This window comes from Vulpes lagopus, chromosome 24, assembly GCF_018345385.1.
Source record: "Vulpes lagopus strain Blue_001 chromosome 24, ASM1834538v1, whole genome shotgun sequence".
Lineage (NCBI taxonomy): Eukaryota > Metazoa > Chordata > Mammalia > Carnivora > Canidae > Vulpes > Vulpes lagopus.
The window spans coordinates 37,313,359-37,328,691 of NC_054847.1; positions in this window are offsets into that span (position 1 = coordinate 37,313,359).

Below are 15,333 nucleotides of genomic sequence, written 5' to 3' on the forward strand. Positions count from 1 at the left end.
CTAGTAAGCATGTAGTAGTACCTGATTTTGGTTTTAATTTGCACTTCCTTGATGACTAGTGATGCCGACCATCTTCTTGTGTTTATTGATCATCTATGTATTGTATTTTGTGAAGAGTCTGTTCAGATCTTTCTACCCTTCTCACATTGGTTTTTCTTTGTATTTTTCAGTTGTTAGAGTCTTTAATGTACTGTACATACAAGCCAGTTATTAAATACTTTTTGCAAATATTTTTCCAAGTTATAGCTTGTCTTTTCATGTTCTTAAATTAAGCATGAATTTCGAAGAGCAAAATTTTAATTTCGATAAAGTCCATTTTGCCAATTATTTTTTTATAGTTTATGCTTTTCACATCTTATTTCAGGAATTTCTGCCTAACTCAATGTCACAAAGGTGTTTTCTTATGGTTTCTTCCAGATTTAATCATTTTGATTCTTCGATAAGGCCTATGATCAATTTCTAGTGTCTTAAAAAGGTTGTTTTTAACAATTTTATTGAGTTTTATCATACTTTATGGAAAGAGGATTTTCTGTATTTCTTATTCCACTGTTCTGAAAACTCTCCCCCAAATAGTTTAAAAATGTTGCTGTTTTCTATTCACCTGAACTCACCTGTATGTTTTGCAATATTTATACTCATGGTGAAAAATTGTGGTGTCATTACTGCACATAGAGTTTTTCAAAATTGTTTAAGAAGGTACTTGATGGAACGCCTGGGTGGCTCAGCAGTTGAGCAACTGCCTTCGGCTCAGGGCCTGATCCTGGAGTCCCAGGATCGAGTCCCACATCGGGCTCCCTGCATGGAGCCTGCTTCTCCCTCTGCCTGTGTCTCTGCCTCTCTCTCTCTCTGTCTCTCTCTCTCTCTGTCTCTCTCTCTCTGTCTCTCATGAATAAATAAATAAAATCCTAAAAAAAAAAAAAAATTAAGAAGGTACTTGAGCAAAAATATTTGAAGAGTTATTCTGAACCGTGATTTATCTTTGGTTCCAATGGCAAATAGGGGTGCTATGTGGCGTGTAGAGTTTTTGTTCTTTAGTATTTTTTCTTTCTTGTTCTGGGCCATTCTCATCTGCTGAGACCTTCTTAACATGGAATTTATATTAAACACAAGCACAAAAAAATCAAGTTTGGATAAATTGAAAAGCAGTGATATGAAAATGTATTTGTGATATATTATGAGAGCTATAGAAGTCTGGACTCATGATCAATTGTGAAAATCTCCATGAAACAACATATGAGATCATGTGTAAGTAGCCTAGAATAATAAACCCTTATGGCTTAGAGTCATGGAGACCAGTTTCCAGCTGTGGCTGTATTCTTTTTTATAAATAACTTAGAAGTCCTCTGGATTCTATTATATGCATATTCAGAGTATTGACTATTAGAAAATTCTTTCTTACATTAGGCCAAAAATATCTGCTTCTAAATTTCCATTCATGAGTTTTAGGATTAATCTCTCTAGACACAAAAACAAATTCAGTCTCTTCTTTATTTAGCATTCTTGTTATATTTTAAGATGATTGTCATAATCTCCTTTCTCCAGGATGAGACTTCCCCTAGTCCTTCAACTGTTCCTTGGTTTCAAGTAATATTATTATTAACTGATCTCTTTTGGAAGTCTCTAATTTGCATCTGATTCAATCCTCATGTTGGTTCTCTGTACTCTGGTTCTATCAGGCATTGCTACTCCCAGCCTCCTCACTCCCTGATGTGTCATTTGGCACAACTGAGCTATGTCATGAAGCTCCATGTAGATCTGTATTTCATTACCTATAATAATAGCTATTACTTCATATATACCTAGAATATCTATAAAATTTAAGGTATCTGTGCAAAATCCTGCTCCAGAGTTTAAAAATCTAACTGTAGTAGTACAAAGTGGAGAAAACCAGGCTTAATAAAAGCATATGATTGAAAAGCCACAGGGACTTCAGTTCATTTACATGCAATATGACGGAGTTCAGGAATTAACAATCAGCTAGCAACAAGACACGGTAATAGATGCTTTCCTTTCTATAAACCATGCGGGAAGCTATTATTTTTTTCATTTTACATATGAAAAATCCTAGAATCATTCCAATTTCAGCTCTGACAAGTAAAGAGCTTGGAAGTTATCACTCCCATCTTTATAATAAGAAAATAGCTGAACACACGGAAAATCAGTGACTTGTCTTAGACCCCTCTGAGAATTGAGGCAAACTACCCGGGCAAACTGCCATCCTAAAATCTGGAGAGATAGATGAATACAGAGAATCGCAGCTGGGATCAGCTTACCTGGAGCCATAAACTGACAGAAACAGTTATATGACAGCTTTCAAGCATTTTTGGAGGCAGAATGCAGACTGGCTTGAGAGCAAGAAACTCATGGGAGGCCTCCATTTTAGTGAGTTTTCCTTCCAGAAACCCTATGGATTCTCACATATTGGATGCTGTATTTTGAGATGTTTTACGTGATAAGCAAATGGATCAATCAGAGGTAACCAATTTCTAGAACAGATTGGTTATACAATACAATAAAAGTGTTAAGTATGCCAAAGATTTCCAGCCATGATTCAAGAATGCGTTGGCATCACCACGATTCCAAGATACCCAAGAACTAGAAGCTATGTTGGGGCCAGAAGCTCAGTTTCCCAATATTTCAGGCCTGCTACCCTCTTCTGAATCTTGTAGAAGCATGCCAATGCTTTAGAGAGTCAAAAAAACATAAAGTATTTCTTTTTTATTTTTAAATATTTTATTTATTCATGAGAGACACAGAGAGAGAGGCAGAGACAGGCAGAGGGAGAAGCAGGCTCCCTGCAGGGAGCCCAGAACTTTGGGATAACGCCCTGAGCCAAAGGCAGATGCTCAACTGCTGAGTCACCCAGGCATCCCAAGATACATAAAGCATTTCTAAGGGCTTTGTTTTTGTTTTGACAAACTGCCAAAACTTTGTAGTTCTATTATGTGGATATGTAAAGATTATGATCATTATGACTATGACCCCTTTAATTGCAGAGTTATCAGAAAAGTGAGAAAATCTCTTCCAGACCTAATCCAGAAGGCACTAGGGAAGAGACAGCTGATGGAAAATTCTATGGTCCTGGAAAATGTTACAGGTTTGGTGGGCACCATTGGAGACTAAGAAGAAAAAAAAAAACTGGTTATTTTGGGGGATTTTAAGAAAATTTAAGGAAATCCAAGGAATATTCATCTGGTTAAGTAATATTGGTGGTGATTTTCCTTTTTCCTTTTTTTCTTAGAGTTTTGCCTCTGTTTTGTATAGCTAATGTATAATTTCTGTTAAAGATTAATTTGGGGGTAATAATCTCACCTTCCCCTTGTTCACCTGAGCTTTGAGGTTGATGTCATGTTAAGGTGAGCATGAATTTAACTATCTTTCCTGCATTCCTTTATCTTTTAAATAATCTCTTTTAAACCTCTACTTTCTTAAAGTTGCCACTTTTCCCCATTAGATAGGGAGGGTATATGTCATTCTGTCTCCTTCATCTACTGATGAAGAATATAGAGTAAGAACTGCAAGACCAGATATATAGCTAAGTATAACTAGATGACAAGAGTTCTCAAAGAGAAACAAAAAGGGAGATGCTGATCTAGCATCTCCACAAAAAATGTAGACCCCAGTGATAAACGGATTTTTTTTCATTTTCCTGACATTATGCCCCATAATTATCTATCATATAAGATGGGTTTTTATTTAGGAAAGAGCCAAAATTAGAATGGGATTGTAGACAGTAAGAAAAAATGCTTTTATGTACTTTGTTTATATTATCACATGACCACCATATAAATAATAACAGCATTGGACTTCGATTGATGGAATGACCAGACACAGACTCCAAAAAAATTAAAGAGGGCAAATTAAATAAAATTTATATGTGTAAAAACATGGAGGAAGCTTAATGTAGTCAGGACACATGGAAGAGACATGTAGGCATGTCAGCTTCTAGGATCAGGAGGTACAGAGATCCCCAGATCTTCCTGGCATGCGCATCTGTAAGGGTTATTGTCTGTGTGATTAAGGTTCATTTCAGGTTTTTTGATGCCCGGCCATTTTCCATTAAGTCCAGATCAAAATTGCACATAGACTGGTCTGGATTTGAGCCACAATCAGCCCATCTGAGCTGGTGCAGCTTATCGATCTTGGAGTTATGTGATCAATACATGAATGGATTACAAGGCACAGTACAGTTCACTCAGCATAATCACAGTTCACATTTATCATCCTCCGCCTTATTAGGCCAACACAGTTGACTGCAAGTGCATGTCTCAGCACTGCACAGCAGAAGTAGAGCAATGGTCAGTTACCTTTATGTTTCAAAGAGTCTTGCCACAGGGCTTGCCAATAGATGTCAAGGCCTGTTTTGAAGTTATTTTTTTCCTCGGTTGTAAATGTTCATGCTTCCATTTCTGTATTATCCCCACAAGCAAGATGCAACTAGTATATTCTCTTAAGATTCTGATTCAAGCCAGACTTTGCCTTCCTTACCTTAGAAGCCCACAGAAGCCTACTAGTAAAAAGTTGGTCTTGGTCCTCCTATAATGCCACCAAGCCTTCAAAACAACGTTATTAGTTCTGGGACCCTAGGAAAGTTGACAAAATCTTGTTTGAGGTCACATACAGTCATTGAGCATCTCTCTATTTTCCACCACAAAACCATGTCTAAGAAAACCCTAAACATACCTGGCACAGAGCATCTGTCTCTCCTATTCCTGCCCAGGAAGATGTATCCACATCCACATCTGCATCTATATCTGCATCTACATCTGCATCTACATCTATCTTACAGGGAGTCACACACCCAGATACACACACTCACACACACATATATAATATGTATATATGATTACACTTATATGACACCCATAATATGCTATATTATGTAAGTTTTATGTGTTACACTTCCATCATGATTCCCAGGATTAATGAATAAGCATAGTAATAAAGGTTACATCTTATTAAGCAATAATGTATAGATAAGCTCATCAGTATTATACATGGTAAAAGCAAAATCCTAATAGATATTCTGAGACTATTGAGAGTACCAGTTTTGAGCAGTGACTAACCCTCTTTATGACTTTTCTAGAAACCTAACATTTTCTCATGTCCACAACAGGTTCAAAGTAAAAACTTCATAACTTCAAGTTCCAGGGCCACATCAAGTTAACTCGTCCCAGTCTTGTTACTGGAACAAGTTCACTTCCTTTTTATCACACAGCTACAGAGATCTCTTCAGATGGTTACTTTGGCGAGGCAGTAAGACAGTAAACCTTGTCAGACACCCCCAAAGGACAAACTAACCATTGAAATCCAAGAGGTAGGAAAGGAGGGTGTGAGAATATGATAAATGCATTAGGCTCAGAGACCTTAGAAAAGACTTGTGATGGTTGAGGTGTGTGTCCACATAAAGTGTGAGTTTCTGTGATCCCTGGGTCTGCTCTGCAGTGGCCCCCAGGCTTCTAGTCACTTACTGGGCAGAACTGTATCCCTGGAATGGTCTGCCAGACAAGCAAAATTAAAAGTGAGGGGGTAACTCAATCATTTCTGAAAAGCTCATCATCCCTCTCCTCTCTCTGTAGTCCCTATCTTCAGCTGATTAGTTATCTAGCTACAGTAATGCATGCTACGGTGCAAACGATTATTGAATATCACCATTACAACCTCTCTAGAAATGGGCCATTTTTGGGTTGGAACTAGCTTGTTACCCCAGATGAACTGCTGATCCTAGGGGTTCTTCTTACATTCCAAAACAACAACAGTTGAATTTTCTCTTCATTATGATAAGAGGGCACTATCTCAACCAAAATAATTATTTCTTTTTTTCTGGCTGGTTAATAGTTTCTGAGACTTATCAGGTACCCAGTACCTTGTTAGGTGCTGCAATAAAAGAGCAACTAAGATGTAATCCTTACCTGGAGTTCACATTGGAAAAAAATGGTCCTTAAAATCAGCTCTAAGTGTCTTTTTCCAAGGGAGATCTTAATTCAAAATTTTTAATTTTACTGAATGTTTGTGTTTCCACAAAATTCATATGTTGAAACCCTAACCACTCCCCTCCCCCCACCCAACATATGATGACATTAGGAAGTGGAGCTATTGGGAGGGAATTTGGGTTGGATGAAGTCATGTGGGTGGAGCTCCTGTGACAGAATTAGTGTCTTCATGAGAAGGCGCTGCAGAGCTTACTCTCCCTCTCTCCACCCTGTGAGGGTAACAGCAAGAGGGCAGCAGGCTGCCAACCAGGAAGAGAATCAAGAATTGAAATCTGCTGGATGCCTGATGTTGGACTTTCCAGCCTTCAGAATTCTGGTAGATTGCTGTTTGATCCACCCGGTCTATGATATCCTCCTACAGCAGGCCAAGCTGACTGGGAAAGGTATATAAAGGAAGACTTCTTACAAATTTTTTAAAAAGAAAAATAAAGGATGAATTTCAAAGGTAGAGAGACTCATCCGTCATTCACTGCACAGCATTTACTGGGCTCCTGCTCTGGGTCAGGTATTGTCCTTAACATTAGAGAACCGAGCACTCATTTCACCACCATTTTTAGGATAAGAAATAGAAAATTGCCAGAAACTTTAAAAATTGTGTACCCCCCTCAAACTAATCTCTCTGCCTCTGCACCAGAGGTGATTGACATCTAACTTGCAGAATAATTATCAGGGTTTTGCTTATAATTTTCTCACATAGATTTTCCAAACAATACACTTTTTAGTTTTACAAGTTTTTGAATCTGTATAAATAAAGCCATATGACTTCTCTTTTATTCAAAATTACATTTGTGAACTCCATGATGATGCCCATAGCTAGTTTCTTTGTCATAGATCTGTAATATTTTGTTGTGAAAACCTATCACAGTGTATGTAGCTAATCTACTGATAATGGACATTCATATTATTTCCTCTTTTTTTTGTTTAATAAAAAATGGCTATAAACATTTCTGTGCATGTTTGCTTGGGCATCATTTCGTAAGTATAATCACCATTTGGATTTATTCTTTTGTAAAGCACCTATTGAAATCTGTTGAGTTTGTTCTCTTGAGTTTTGCTGTTCACTAACGATTTGTTGGAGTTCCTTATATATTCTAGATATTTGTATTCCTCAGTTATATATCTTTTCCCAGTTTCTGCTTTTTCTTCTCCTTTTGATGTTGTGTTCCCTCTCTAGTGCATGTAGATTATCAGAAGTTTTGAAAATCATAAGTTTAATGTAATCATATTTTAGCAATCTATTTTTTTAAAGGTTAGTAGGGTTTGTGCCTTAAAAAGAAATTTTCCTGTCTTGCAATCATGAAGATATTTTTGGATATCAACTTCTGAAAACTTTAACAGCTTTGGGTTTTACAATAGGTCTATAATTCACTTGGACTGGACATTATTACTTATGTTTTATATGATAGATGTTTATATAGATTTGCACAAATCTGCTATTTCCTGCACTCTATTCTTGAATCTCTGACCTTCCATCTTATATGGCTTTCCTTCTGCCTCAGGTATATCCTCCAGGGTTTCTTTTGCTGGAAGTCTAACAGTGAAAAACTATCTCCAGTTCCTTTTAGTTGGCAAATATGTTTATTGCACTATCCTACCATAAAGACATTGTTTGCTGGTTATGCAATTTTATATCAATAGGTACTTTCTGTTAGCACATCATTTCATGGTCTTTTGCCTTCCCTTGTTGCTAAGAAAAAGTTATATTATTTCTGAGTCTTTCCTCAATGCTTGCTTTTAAAATCATTGTATATTTGCTGTCTTGTCTAGTTTCCGATTTTTTTTTATCTGCCTAAAATTTGGAGGACTCCTAGAAATTATAGATTGATGTCTTCCCAGTTCTTAAACAATTTTCTGCCACTGGCTTTTTTAAATATAGCCTTAGCCCATTCTTTATCTTTTTTCCCCTGGAACTCCATTTAGACATTTTGAAGATATTCACACTCTATCCTCCATATCCCCTAACTTATTTTTTGTATTTTCCAGACCTTTATCTCTCTTTGCTAGATCATAAATGATTTTTTTTTAGTTTATAATTTCTTTTTTAGTTTACTTGTTTGTTTCAGTTCTACTATAATGTTCCCTTCTACTGGGTTTTATTTTTGATATTATTATTTTTATTTCTAAGAGTTATGCTTGATTCTTTGTCAAATATGTTTGATTTTTCTTTATTGTTTTTGTCCCATGAATGTAATTTAAGCTTGTCTTTTATTTAAGTAGAGTAAGCATAGATATTTTATATTCTGCATCTGAAAATTACAATATCTGAGGCTTGAGGATGTTTTTCTGATGGCTCTTGCTTATGGTACTTTGTGTTTTTCTGTTCTTAGTTATTATTGTGGGAAACATTTAAGATGATTAAGATGAAAACAAGATCCTTTAAGTTCTGCATTTGCCTCTGCCAAGTGCCTGGGGAAATTATCAGACAGCAATCCTCTAACTTTATATTTTTATATCTCAAAGGCAACATAAATTTAAGTTTCAAAGCTGCATGAGGTCAATCTGGTGTTTACAAATGTTTACTAATGATATCCCCCACCCCATCTCAGTGTCATATTTAGGTAACTAATTTTTCTTGTGGTCCTGTTTGACAGTGGCAGAGAAGATGATCTCTGAATTATTGTTATACACCCATTAGAGTGCCGACTTTAAGATATAAGGGCTTAATATTGCATCCTCCACTTTACGCAGGTCCTGGATTTTGTCTTTTTTTCCCCAAACTGTGAGAGTTCTTCAAAATATAGCACAAGTTCACAGGCCCAGCAAATGCCTTCATGTGAAAACAAATTTCACTATTTTCTTTACTTCTTTGGGTTCCTGCCTTTGATTAGTTTTTTAACCTGAGAAGTCCTTGCTTTCCTGAAATTCATCAGTTCATTTAATATTTATCCTGGATTATTCTTTCTTAGATGGAGGTCTGCTCAGGTACATAAGCCACAGTAGTATTATTGAAAATGAATGCCTTTTTTTTTTAAGATTTTATTTATTTATTCATGAGAACCACAGAGAGAGAGAGAGAGAGGCAGAGACACAGGCAGAGGGAGAAGCAGGCTCCATGCCGGGGGGAGCCCGATGTGGGACTCCATCCCACATCTCCAGGATCACACCCTGGGCTGAAGGCGGTGCTAAACCGCTGAGCCACCCGGGCTGCCTGAAAATGAACGTCTTAAATAAATGTTTAATTCTTTTAAAATCTGTATCCTACCATCCTATATTTTCATTTGGATTATTCAATTTTATCACACTAGGGAAATGGAAAATTTAGCTGAGTTTGACAAGCAAAAGAGAAATATTTTCTTAACTATTCAATAGACCTCATATATCTAAACATTCCATTATTCCCTGTAAAATTTGGTTTTTAACTTTCAGAGTTTGTATCACTTATTCTTCTTGGATATTTTCTCAATATACATTTTATAAATTACTTGAATCTCCTTTTTACTCTTTGACCAGTTAATTAGACTAAATCTTTTAAGACTGTACTTGTCTTCCTCTTAATGATTTTATGTGGTGAATACTCATAAAATATTCTGACCTGATCTCAATTTTAAGGGCATGAAACTTCCAAACGTCTATTTTTATGTCATTTACAATATTTTTTCTAATGTGTTCTAAAATCCATTTGCAATAGGCATATCCTTAAAATCTTCCTAACTTCTTCATCCACTGATTCAATGATTGATTCATCCATTCATTGATGTATTCATTCAATTAGTGTTGGGTGGGGAATTTAAAAGTACAAATCTATGTTTGTGGAACCACTAAATTATTTGAGACAGGTATTCTTTTGGCTAATAAGATTAATTGATTCAGTGTGTTTCAGTTAATGTTTTGAAAAGGGGGGGGGCAGAAATATGAAGTTTGAAAAAAATTCCATTTAAATTTTGTAACTAACCCAATACTAGCAAAAGCATCAGTGGTGACCAGCAAGCTAGTCAAGTATTGGCTTAAGGTAATTGATCCAGAGGAAACATTCAAATTTTATCGATTTTAAGACAAAGCCTAACTCAAAGTCAAACTAGAACACAACAGAAATCATTCATAAGTAAGAGTTTTTAGAAATACCCCTTCTGTGCCATCCCTGATTAAAAAGTCAGATTTATTCATTGAAAGAGGAAGTCCCTTTAGGTTGCTCTTTTCTACTCTATTTTCAGGTAACAGAAACGACATACTTATCCTAGTGAAGCATCCTTTTCCACATCCGTATCAATGATCTCAGGCATTCAGGACTTTTCTAGATCTTCTTGAAAGGATCAAAGTTCTCAAAAGGTAGACTCTCTCACCTCTACAAGTCGTTGTAAACACCATCAAATTCTAGATGTATGCATCTTCTTTATGCAACAAGACAGAAAGGGAGCAGAACAGACAGTAATTTAGGTATCTGGGACTAAAATTTTGACCTTTGCTTGTTAATTTTCTTTCTTTGTTTTTTTTTTAAGATTTTATTTATTTATTCATGAAAGACAGAGAGAGAAAGAGAGGCAGAGACACAGGCAGAGGGAGAAGTAGGCTCCCCACAAGGCACCCAATGCAGGACTAAATCCTGCATCCCGGGATCAGGACCTGAGGTGAAGGCAGACGCTCAACTGCTGAGCCATCCAGGTGTCCCTAATTTTATTTATTTTTTTTGCAACCTAGTAATGTAACAACAGAATGAGAAGAAAAAAGAACTACTTGGCCTTAGGATTCCTGACGCAAACATAACCTGTATTTGGTGTCCAGGGGTGTACCTGTCTGACCTGGTCTATTGGTACAGAACTGATTTATCCTGAGGGGCCAGGTCACTCACCCTGCATAAGGCAACGACATTTAAGAACAGATTTAAATTGCAATCAGGTTAGGTTTAGAGGCTGGGCAACAGAGAACTGTTAGCTTTGTCAAATCAGAGTACCCAAAGGCTCCATGAATGGAGCTGAGTAAATCTCTTAGACTTGGCTCATCATGAAGATGGCAGGATACAGAAGCATATTTATCATTCCTATGAAGTTGATGCCCAGAAATCCAACCTAATTAAATACTTTATTTCTGCTTCCAAATTTAACATGGTTGAATAGGTCTAGTCTTTGCCTGAAAATCATCTACTCTCTTCAATTTGTTTTTTGCCCGGTACTCAGAGATTTAACTCTTCCCTCAGAGATTAAACCATTTCCAAGTATTTTGCAGCTTTTCAGCATTCCGCACTAGTGTTTCTGACACAGGATCCTTAAGTATAATTGTCAAGACCAAACATTAACTTCTTCATTGCAAGGAAAAAGACAAAAAATGCTGAAGTTTTCCATACATCCAAATTTTAACGTATGCCAGGAGAGTGTCAGAATGTTAATTTGATGAATCAGTTGCTTATATGATATTACATATATTAATTAGCAACTATTATTTTCTCTCCTGAATGAAAGTGAATCTAAGAAGAATTATACTATGGTAAGATTTTCATTGTTTCCCTAACAATGTTAAGGAGTGCAAAGGAAATTTTTGATAAAGATAAATATCTTTATCATCAATAATTTATTGCTCAGATCAAAGTTCTACTTAGATCTTCTTTTCTCTTTGCCATTTTTATTAACATTTGAATCAGGTAATTAAAATATTCTTATTATAAGACATTAATCCTTATGTAAAAGATATACATGAGCACTGGATTTATTTTGATAAATTTCATAGGCTTACCAACTGGGTCTCTGTACTGGTTACTGCAACCATAGTAATCTCTTCCAGTGTTTAGGGTTCCCATAAAGGCTTGTGTTGAGTGGAAGCTGCATCAGAGCTTACTTCTGAAATTATAGTTGCAAAACATTGGGGAATCTCAATCTTAATGTAATGATTATACAAATTAAAAATGTATTCCTTCCTGCCCTTGTTTCTTATTGTATCTCATTAGATAATGCTCTACATATATTAGCTAGCATTCTTATGTTGGACTTTTAAATCTCACTTTAATTTTCTACTCTTTGTGTAAAATAGGTATATTAATTTCCTAAGGTTGCCATAATAATAATAATAAAAGTGGCATAAACTAGGTGACTTAAAGCAGATATTTATTGTCTCACAGTTTCTAGAGGCTAGAAGTCTGAAATCAAAGTGTTGGCAAGGTTAGTTCATTCTGAAGCCTGCAAAGGAGAATAGGTCCCATGTCTCTCTCCTAGCTTCCAGTGGCTGCTGGCAATCCTTGGATTCCTTGGCTTGAAAGGAATTTCTGCTTTAAATTGAGATTTGAAACTGTAAAATTCCTATAAGAAGCATAGGGCAAAAGCTCTTGACATTTGCCTTGGCAATAATCTTTTGGATATAATTCCAAAAGCATAGGCAACACAAACAAAGATAGACAAGAGGGATTATGTCAAACTAAAAAGCTTCCGCACAGCAAAGGAAACATCAACAAAATTAAAAAAGCAACCTATGGAATCAGAGAAAGCATTTATAAACCATATCTGATAAATGGTTAATGTCCAAAATATATAAATAACCTGAATAATTCAAAGGCAAAATAAATCCAATTAAAAAATGAGCAAAGAAACTGAATAGGCACTTCTCCAAGAAGACATACAAATAGCCAACAGGTGTATAAAAAGGTGTATAAAAGGTACTCAACATCATTAATCATGAGGAAAATGCAAATCAAAACCATAATGATATATTACCTCACTCCTATAGCTATAGGATAGTTATTGTAAAAAATGAAAAAGATAGTAAGAATTGGCGAGGATGTGGAGAAAAGGGAACATTCATACACAGTTCGTAGAAATGAAAATTAGTGCAGCCACTACAGAAAACTATATGGAGATGCCTCGAAACATTGAAAACCGAACTACCAAAGAATCCAGCATTTCTACCTCTGGATATGTATTCAGAGGAATTGAAATCAGGATCAAAGTGCCATCTGCGTTCCCACGTTCATTGCAGCATGAGTCACAATAGCCAAGACATGGAAGCAACCAACACTTCCATGATGGGTGAATAGATGAAGAAAATGTGGTATAGACATACAATGAAATATTATTCAGCCTTAAAAAGAAAAAAAAAGGAAATCCTGTCACTGGGCACAACACAGATTGCCTGGGGTGGTTGCTTGGGGATGGGGGTAGGGGAAAGGGGCCAGTATCAGGCAAAAGGCATAAAACTTTAGTTATACGAGATCAGTAAGTCCTAGTGCCCTCCTGTACAGCATAGTGCCATAGCTGGCAAATTTTTAAATACATGATGCAGTATTATTAAAATAGTAGACCTTGTGTTGAATGCTCTTGTTACAAGAAAATAATACGGACAAGAAGGAAGGCATGAGCAAACTTGAGGTGATGGATATATTTATGGCTCACATCGTGGTAATGGCTTCAAAGTGTGTATTTCTCTGTAAACCCACCGAGTTTGTGTATCTTAAATGTGTACAGCTTTTTGTATGTCAATTATACCTCAACAAAGTGGTTGGGGAAAAAAACAAAATTAAAATATAGAAAAATGCATTTTAGAACAATTGCAGGTCTTGTGATTTTTGTAAATGTGAGACTCTTACACAACATGAGAAAAAAAAAGCCCACCCTAATCCAGTATGACCTTACTTTAGCTTGATTACATTGGCAAAGACTCTATTTCCAAAAGAGGTCACAGGCTGAGGTTCTGAGTGGACCTCAAGTTGGACCCGGATAACCTTATTCAACCCAGTTCACCGGGTAAAATCAATCTCTCTTTCAGAAAAGAGGAGACAGAGAAATAAAAAGAGCACTAAACTCGCTGGTAGGGGAGGATCCAGGATTACCACCAGCTCCTTGCCATGAGGTCAGTACTTTCTGATACAGCCCGTACCGAGAAGCTGGTCTGCACCAAAGGGTTTTCACAGGGTGACTTTGGCTCTGTCTTCAAACACATACACCCAAAACACTTTCAGCTCTTTTTTCTTTCCTCATTTTTGAGTAGTTTTTCATTCATAGCTTTCTCGCCCAACCTCCCAAAATGAGAACAGAGAAAACCACTTTATAGCTCTCGGCTATAGCTTGTGATAAAACCTAGAGGAACTTCAGGGCAAATGGGTGTGCTTGCCATTTTATGATATTGATTTTGATATGCATATGTGTCTATTTGTTTGCTTTTCTCTCTCAGCACACACTAAGCTTATTTTATTCTTCTAATACATTCCCGCAGCAAAAGCTTCAAAGGATCATGCCAGCAAAAATATGACCAAAAAAATTTAGGATTGAGGGTACATCAGGCTCTATTTTAACATGCCTGTGAATTGTCCAACACAGCTCCCAGAAGCATAAAGCACTCTTCATCAGGAAAAACATGTTAGTTTATTATACATTCGGTGCAACTAGCCATAGACAACCATTTTTCAACACAAACTGAAATCAGGAAGCAATTTTATTTTTGTTTTCTGTTGTTTCTCCCATTCCAAGTCAGTTTCTTTCTAATCTGTGGTCCCTTTTTACTTCTGTGGATGCATTTAAACCCTGTAACTTATGTCCCCAAAAGACGTTCTGCAGCATTCCACCCACGCAGATGCCAACGATGGTGCCACTGTAGCCTCTTCCTTAGAGCAATTATTTTACAAATCATTTGTTTAAAAGGGTTTGGATTAGTGAAAGCAACTCTCCCCATGACTATTATATGTCTCATAATTTAGAAGTTTTTTTTTTTTTTTTTTTTTGGCTAAGCTATCAATATGGTTTAGAATAGGCAAATGATTCTCCTTAAACAATTGATACTGATTTTGCTTTTTGTGTCTCATTTCTAGACTAGCCAATTTCTTTTCTCCAGGCATTGAAACAACACTAGCACTCACATTTATGTGTTTTTATACACAACATAATTTGGTAATCAAGTATTATAAGAAGCTATGTTTCTGAAGCATGAAATTGATATATAAATACAGATCTGTGACCTGTAACATCCAATTTTAAGTCTTTTATCCAGAAATAATGCCCTAACAGGTAACTCAAGATTGAACTGTATGTATTCAAAAACACTAAGCATGTAAAGTGAATTTGGGATAATTTATTCATCCTGCAGAGCAAGGGAAGATAATAGCATACACATATTTTTAAAAATCTTTATTCCTAAAGTTGGATCTTCTGGCCTTTTAAAAATAATCTTATATTAAAGGGAATAAAAGAATATTAAAGAATAAGTATCAACGGGCATGCATTGTGAAATCATTACTAAAATATTTGCTATATCAATTCACGTAACCCTGCTTGGGATCTAAAGAAACACAGGTCTCAAACCGACTGAACATACAGTCCATACAAGAACATGTAGGGGAAACTTATAAATAAATCATGAGTGTTATATTCTGTTGCCCCTTAGACCTATTGCAAGAACCCAGGGCTCTCGGGCTGCTGCCTCTCCACTT